We start from the raw sequence: 8,684 nt of genomic DNA, 5'->3' as shown, positions 1-8,684 counted from the left end.
CCAGATGATTAAAACAAAATAATTTGCAAAACATTTCTTAAATGACACAAAACAATGATTAGGAAGAAAGACTGAAAATATCAAAACAAAAGTTTTAAAAAATCTGCATGGCAAAGAAACATAAAACATACTTGAAAATATTTGTAACAAATGTATTGCACAAGAGTAGCTGTTAAATATAAAAATAAATCTTAATATGTGTCATAAAAATTCACAATTCAAAGACCCATTCCAAGACACATTATAATTAAAATATCAAAAATTAAAGACTAGGAGAAAATATTAAAGGCAACTGTGCTGGTCAAAGTGTTGAGAGAAGAAAAAACAAACAAAAAAAATACGAAACCTACCAGCCCAGAATACTCTACCCAGGAAAGTTATCATTCAGAATTGAAAGGGAAATGAAGAGTTTTCCAGATAAGCAAAAGCAAAGGAGTTCATCACCATTAAACTGTCCTTACAAGAAATGTTAAAGGGACTTCTTAAAGCTGAAAAGAAAGGGCACTAATTAGTAAAAAGAAAACATATCAAAGAATAAATCTCACTGGAAAGGTAAAATATAGTAAAGGTAGTGGATTAATTACTTATAAAGCTCATCTGAAGGTTAAAAACCAAAAGTAGTAAAATAACATGATTACAGTAATTAAATAAGGAATACATAAGATAAAAATGTACAATAAAATTTGAAATTGAAAACATAGAATGTGAGGGTGATGAGCAAATATGTTGAGCATTGGAATGGGATAAAACTTTAGTTATGATCAGCTTAAAATACACTTATATATTGAATATATATATCACTTTTTCTTTAGTATACTACTAAAGAAATTCATCAAATATCAATGAAGAGAGCAAAAGAAGAAGAAAGGAAGAGAGAACTTTAAAAACAGCTGGAAAATAATGAACAACATGGCAATAAGTAAATAATTTTCAATGATTACTTTAAATGTAAATGGACTACATTCTCCAATCAAAAGACATAGAGTGACTGAATGGATAAAAAAAACTAGGACCTATCTATATGCTGCCTACAAGAGAATCACTTCAACTGTAAAGACACACACAGGCTGAAAGTGAAAGGATGAAAAAAGATATTCCATGCAAATGGAAACCAAGAGGAAAATGGAGTAACTATACTTAGACAAAATACAAAGAAAGACTGTAAAAAAAAAAGTGGATATATGTATATGTATAACTGATTCACTTTGCTGTACATCTGAAACTTACACAACATTGTAAATCAACTGTACTCCAATAAAAATTATTTAAAAAATTAAAAACATAAAACAAAACTGTAATAGGAAATAAAGATGGTTGTTACATAATGATAAAAGGGTCAGTCCAACAGGATGATATAACATTTCTAAATATTTATGCACTCGATATAGGAATATCTAAATATATAAAGCACATATATAGACCTAAAGGGAGAAATAGACAGCAGTAAATAATAGCAGGGAACTTGCACCAATGGGTAGATCATTCAGACAGAAAATTATAAGGAAACATGATTATCATATAGATGAAGAGATAAATAATTGATTATAAGACATGAGAGAGTAAGTTGTGACATTATAAAGAGAAGCACCCATTTTAGCAGGCAATTTGAAAATACCTGTAAAAATTAAAATTACATATATGACTCGACTAATCGTATCTGCTCATAAAATTTTATCCTGAAAATATATTTGCAAAGTATATGTAGTTTCAAAGGATGTTTCTTGTTAATTTAACAGGAAAACAGCAGAAACAAGCTAAAAGTCTAACCCTACAACATTGATTAGTCATATCATAATGCATACATTCATGTGTTTGTACACATATCAAACATTTAGAAGTGTTACACAAGCATTTTATGGTTATTTCTGAAAACTGACTTTGGAGGAAACGTCTTTTTATGTAATTCTGGAGATACTTGCTTTTTTTAAAGAATAATTTATTATAAAATTACAATGAAAAATAATATGTCCCATATTTTCAATAAATTTATATATATGTATACACACACAGTTTATATAAAGTTAAAAACCTTAAAGAGATAAATGCCTGAAAGTCATACAGAAATAAAAAAGGAAAAAGAATTCAAGATTTTCCTTATAAGAGAAGAACTAGAATAATAATACAGCTATCAAGCTTAGGAATGAGAAACAACCAGAAGGTCGTGATAATTTAAATGCAGTAATTTTTTTTAATGGAGTCAATAGATATTGTCCATAGACATTACATAGAGCTTAAGAGTTTAAACATCAAAAGAATAAAACTAGAAATATTTGAAGGTAATTGCCTTAGAGGAATGGCCTTGGAGGTGAGGAATGTGTATTGAGAGTCTGTTTATCTGGATCACGAGCTCTTGGGTATATATTACTCTGACATTATTTTTAATAAAAATAAAGCAGTTGCCTCATACCACTAAGCCTGCAATTAGTCCTTTCTAAGGTTTAGATACTTCTTCTGTAGGTATGTACTTCCATATCTAACAGAGTCTCATTGTCTTGGAATCATTTGCTTGCCTTCGTCAATGCTAAATGGGAGAAAAGAATATGCCCAGACAGATAGATAGATACATAGATAATATGGGTATATATAAAGATCATATTTCTAGAAAAAAATGAAAAAGAAACATTGGTTGTCTGTTGAATGACAGAATATAATGACATTTTACTAAAAAAATTATTTTAAAAATGTCTTTATGCCTTTTAAATATACCTGTTTAAAATAATTAAAAGAATACATAAAGTATAACCTTATCTAGAGATGTCACACTGAATTCCTCTAATATTATTTACTAGCTTTTGATTTGTTATATGATCTTCAAAAAACTACCATATAAATATTAAAACTGACAATTTTAAACTCTGCCGTTTTCCTGAAACTTTATAGTAGCTTTATAAAGGGAAAGGACAAATACTTGGTTTTCCCATCTAGTTTGTTCTTTAATCACACAACGTAACCTCAAGCATAAAGCATAAATAAGTGTGGCTACATTTCAAATCTATAATTTAAGAATAAAGTAACAGGGAAATGGATATGGATATCAGAGAAATGGGGATATGAGGCAGTTTTTCTCTACTTCAAGCTTTGGGGTTTTTAACAGAGAGAAAATCCATTAGCAAAATATAAAGCATGATCCTTCCTTCCTCATTTGACAGATGAAGAAAGTGCTTATCAAGAGTACACAGACATTCAATATTTCATTCCCAGTGCTTTCATATGTGGTACCTATTCCGTAATTAAACCAGGTATCTTTCTTAGCAAATCTTATTCTAAACTTCATAGGATTTCTAAACATCAATCAGTAAAACATACTTACACTTGCCTCTAAGTCTTTGAGGAGGCTTGCAAAACAAAGGGAGTTTCAAAAGTTGCTGTGAGCCAGGGAGGTGAGGATTTTTATAAAATTACCTATGAAATTATACGTGACACACAAAACGATATTCAGCAATAAGTAAAAGTTCTGATTTATTATTGTTTGTAGGCTATACTGTAGCGTCGCATACTTTCTACTATATCAATGTGTAAATCCTCATATTGTTTCATATTTCATGTACCTAATTTTCAGAATACATATTTATAGTGATAAATTATATAGCATATAGTGTCTCTTAACTGGTTATATTTCAAGTCATAGTTTGTGCACTGTGAGTGTTATAAGGGATGGTATACATTTCTTTTTGTGAACACTGATTTTCTCTGATCAATATGATATAGATAATGTATGTAAAAACAATGAAACAAATTTACTTAAAAATAACCCTGAATTGACAATCAAAAAAATAATAATAAGAAGAATATTATTATAGTGGATGCTGTGGTGCATTGATGGGATTCCCCTTCAGGACACAGGAACTTACTCCCTCAGCTGACTGCTCACAAATTGGTCCCTCCCCAGCAATTCCCAGGGAAATGCCTAGTTCATTTGAGGTACAGAGGACAGTCCCCCTTCCATATTTTAAGGCAACTCTGAATGTAACCAATGGAATTGATTATTTGATACATACATACATACATCTAATTTCTACACTGGTTACACACCTGACAATATATTGATATAGTTTTGACTTTAAACAGCCAAATTTGTTTTATTTTTATTTTTTAAAAATTTACTCATGTATTTACCATTTCTGCCACTGTTCATTTCTTTTAGTATATCCAAATTTCTATCCGGTGTGTCCTTTTCATTTTATTGAATAACTTTCAGTAACATTTCTTTCAGTGCAGGTTTACTGACAATCCTTTTTTCAACACTTTTTCTCGAAAAATGTTTATTTTGGGCTTCATTTTATTATAACTTTATTAAATTTTAATTGATGTATAATAAACTGGACATGTTTAAATTGTATGATTTGACCAATTTTGACATTCATATAGAGACGTGAAACTATCACCACGATCAATACGTATACATTTCTATCATCCCCCCAAAGTTTCCTTGTGCTTTTTTCAATTCCTGCATAGCTCTCTGATAATCTCTGAATTACTTATTACTACATTTTAGCTTGCATTTTCTAGAATTTGATAGAAATAGAATTATACGTGGGTCCTATTGTTTGCTTGGCTTATTTTACTCAGCATAATGATTTTTAGATTTGTTTAGACTGTTATCAGTAGTCTGTTCCTTTTTTTTCTTTCTGAAAAAGTTTTATTGTGCACAGCAGGGAAAGGCTCACCCCTTCTTGGCTGCTGCGTTCCTCATGGCGGCCAGGACGTTGCTCAGCTTCTCTCTCTTCCTCTTGGCACGGATGTGTGTCCCCACCCTTTTCCTGGTGAACTTGAGGGCCCGCTTGTCCTTGGAGACCTTGAGCACCTCCATGGCCCTCCGCGCATAAGGGTGAAGCCACACACCTCCCGGATCATGTCCCGCCGAACTTGGTGTGCTTGGTGAGGTGCCCACGTCAGTGGCTGTGCCTTGGCTTGCGCACTTCTTGGTCACCTTGTGGCCCTTGTTGAGGCCCACAGCCATGGGGTAGCAGGGAGCTATGGCTGCTGCTCTTCAATGGCTGCCAGGGCAGAAGAGCCAGTAGTCTGTTCCTTTTTATTGCTGAGTAGCATTCCATTATATAGATATTCCACAGTTGACAAACAGATACCGGTGGGTGAAAAGCAAGAGAATCTTAGGACATCTTTTTTTTTTAAAATTAATTAATTTACTTATTTTAACATCTTTATTGGAGTATAATTGCTTTACAATGGTGTGTTAGTTTCTGCTTTATAACAAAGTGAATCAGCTATACGTATATGTCCCCATATCTCTTCCCTCTTGCATCTCCCTCCCTCCCACCCTCCCTATCCCTCCCTTCTAGGTGGTCACAAAGCACCGAGCTGAGCTGATCTCCCTGTGCTATGTGGCTGCTTCCCACTAGCTATCAGTTTTACATTTGGTAGTGTATATATGTCCATGCCTCTCTCTCACTTTGTCCCAGCTTACCCTTCCCCCTCCCCATGTCCTCAAGTCCATTCTCTAATAGGTCTGCATCTTTATTCCCTTCCTGCCCCTAGGTTCTTCATAGCCATTTTTTTCTTTTTAGATTCCATATATATGTGTTAGCATATGTTATTTTTTTTTTCTCTTTCTGACTTACTTCACTCTGTATGACAGACTCTAGGTCCATCTACCTCATTACAGATAATTCAATTTCGTTTCTTTTTATGGCTGAGTAATATTCCATTATATGTATCTGCCACATCTTCTTTATCTGTTGATCTGTCGATGGACACTTAGGTTGCTTCCATGTCCTGGCTATTGTAAGTAGAGCTGCAATGAACATTGTGGTACATGATTTTGAATTTTTGTTTTCTCAAAGTATATGCCCAGTAGTGGGATTGCTAGGTTGTATGGTAGTTCTATTTTTAGTTTTTTAAGGAACCTCCATACTGTTCTCCATAGTGGCTCTATCAATTTACATTCCCACCAACAGTGCAAGAGGGTTCCCTTTTCTCCACACCCTCTCCAGCATTTTTTGTTTGTAGATTTTTGGATGATGGCCATTCTAACTGGTGTGAGGTGATACCTCATTGTAGTTTTGATTTGCATTTCTCTAATGATTAGTGATGTTGAGCATCCTTTCATGTGTTTCTTGGCAATCTGTATATCTTCATTGGAGAAATGTCTATTTAGGTCTTCTGCCCATTTTTGGATTGGGTTGTTTTTTTGATATTCAGTTGCATGAGCTGCTTGTAAATTTTGGAGATTAATCCTTTGTCAGTTGCTTCATTTTCAAATATTTTCTCCCATTCTGAGGGTTGTTTTTTTGTCTTGTTTATGGTTTCCTTTGCTGTGCAAAAGCTTTTAAGTTTCATAGGTCCCATTTGTTTATTTTTGTTTTTATTTCCATTTCTCTAGGAGGTGGGTCAAAAAGGATATTGCTGTGATTTATGCCATAGAGTATTTTGCCTATGTTTTCCTCTGAGAGTTTTATAGTGTCTGGCCTTACATTTAGGTCTTTAATCCATTTTGAGTTTATTTTTGTGTATGGTGTTAGGGAGTGTTCTAATTTCATTCTTTTACATGTAGCTGTTCAGTTTTCCAAGCACCACTTTTTTTTTTAACATCTTTATTGGAGTATAATTGCTTTACAATGGTGTGTTAGTTTCTGCTTTATAACAAAATGAATCAGCTATACATATACATATGTCCCCATATCTCTTCCCTCTTGCATCTCCCTCCTTCCCACCCTCCCTATCCTACCCCTCTAGGTGGTCACAAAGCACTGAGCTGATCTCCCTGTCCCAGCACCACTTATTGAAGAGGCTGTATTTTCTCCATTGTATATTCCTCCCTACTTTATCAAAGATAAGGTGACCACATGTTCATGGGTTTATCTCTGTGCTTTCAATCCTGTCCCATTGATCTATATTGGTTCCAAGGTCTTGCCACTGGTATGCACATAGCAGTGAAGGTCAGCAACAGGAGCCAGGCAAATGACAGGAAGTGCACAGTTGTAGAGGCTATTCCCCAATGCAAGCACAGCAGTGTAGGTCAGCCACAGGGGTCTAGAATGGCATGTTTCACTTGTGCAGCCACAGAGGCTGGGGCTGGTTGCCAGTATGGATCCTGGGCTCCAGCATGAGGTGAGGGGAGAGAGTGAGGAGGAACTGAGGTGGCTAGTGTCTGCAAACACAAAATCTCACTGGGGACAACCTCAGTGTTAAAATCTCCAAGAGTTCCACGAAGGCTATACTGGTCCTTGGTTTCTTAGGCAGTGAGAGGAGACCATTGGGAACTGCAGTTACTCCTGCTGGTGGCTGATACTATTTGACCCTGCCCTTCTTTTCTTCCTTATTCCAAGTCATCTTTATTATATCTCAGCTTTGCAGTTTCTGGGTGAAGTGAAAGTTGAAGCAAGTTCTTTGTGCAGTGCCCCCAAAAGCTACAGATGTTTGTTGCTCACCCCACTCTCACTTTCCTGGCTTGGGGAACTCTTTTGAGCAATGGAGTTCCCTCTTGGCATTGAGCAGTACTGGCCTGGGTAAAGAAATGATGCAGGCAAAATGAAGCTGTTCTTCTTTTCCTTTTAGTGCAATTATTCTCAGTTTTTTTGTTCCACTGTGTTGCTGAAGTTTCTTAATTGGACTCCTGAGCATTGCTGGAGCTATTTCTTTTCATATATAGCTATCTAATTGTTGATCTTTGTGCAGGGATGGAGGCTGGGGTCTTCTATCTTTGGTGATATTCTCAAAAAATGATCTTCTTATTCATAAATGAAAATACGGCTGGGCATTCCAATTATTTGCATTTAATACAAAATAGTTCTCATTTAGAGTACTACATTTTATAATATTTTATAAACATTCCTACTCAAACTACAAAAGCACATAAGGAGGAACACAACCTAACATAATAAAACAGCATAATTCTGTACTTTAGAGTCTCTAAAATATACATTAAACTAGATAAAAAGTTTAAAGTTCTCCTACTTCACAATCGTTATGAAATCTCATCATTGTCTGAATCTTAAGTACATAGCAGCCAGCCATTATGTAGCATATGGGATTGCTATGGAAGTCCATATGCTTTGTAACAGTTGGTGTTCAAATGAAAATGTGTGAAGTCAAATAAAAATGTGGCCCAGACAACAAAACCTAATTACCAGCAGCATCAAACTGCAGGCTTTCTTTCAAACTACCTATATAACTTTTTCTGGTGCTTTATAGATCTTTGGTAAAATCATTTTTGACAGACTTATAGATTATAATAATATAACCTTTTTTTAAAAACTAAAATTAAAGATTACAAGTATAACTTTTATTCTAGTTTTAATCAACTGATTAATAAAGATGATGGTTTCCTTCTTCTCTAAAAACTATCCAAAAGCAACAAGGTATATAGAAAAATAAAAGAGCCATCATCTGTGAGACTAGGAGATATCTGTATTTCAAATGCATGCATGTATTTATGTGTACATTCATGTATCTTTGCAAGTATGTGTGTAGTTCATGACTGCGGGAAGACAGAGGGAATATTCATCGCTAAATACATAAATTAAGTCAAACAAAAACATTATTCTTTAAATTAATAGCAGAATCCGAAATTAAAATCTAATACAGGGCTTCCCTGGTGGCGCAGTGGTTAAGAGTCCGCCTGCCGATGCAGGGGACACAGGTTCGCGCCCCGGTCCGGGAAGATCCCACATGCCGCGGAGCGGCTGGGCCCGTGAGCCATGGCCGCTGAGCCTGCGCGTCCGGAT

At 34.9% G+C, this 8,684-nt stretch overlaps 1 pseudogene; it reads right to left on the bottom strand.

The window, feature by feature from the left end:
* Positions 1 to 4,648: 4,648 nt before the first annotated feature.
* LOC101279359 (60S ribosomal protein L36-like) lies at positions 4,649 to 7,581 on the bottom strand (annotated as a pseudogene).
* Between the last annotated feature and the right edge of the window lie 1,103 nt (positions 7,582 to 8,684).

The sequence above is a fragment of the Orcinus orca genome, chromosome 12, assembly GCF_937001465.1.
Source record: "Orcinus orca chromosome 12, mOrcOrc1.1, whole genome shotgun sequence".
Taxonomy (NCBI): Eukaryota; Metazoa; Chordata; class Mammalia; order Artiodactyla; family Delphinidae; genus Orcinus; species Orcinus orca.
The sequence above is the reverse complement of the archived record's forward strand: the minus strand, read 5'-3'. Positions and strand labels throughout refer to the sequence as shown.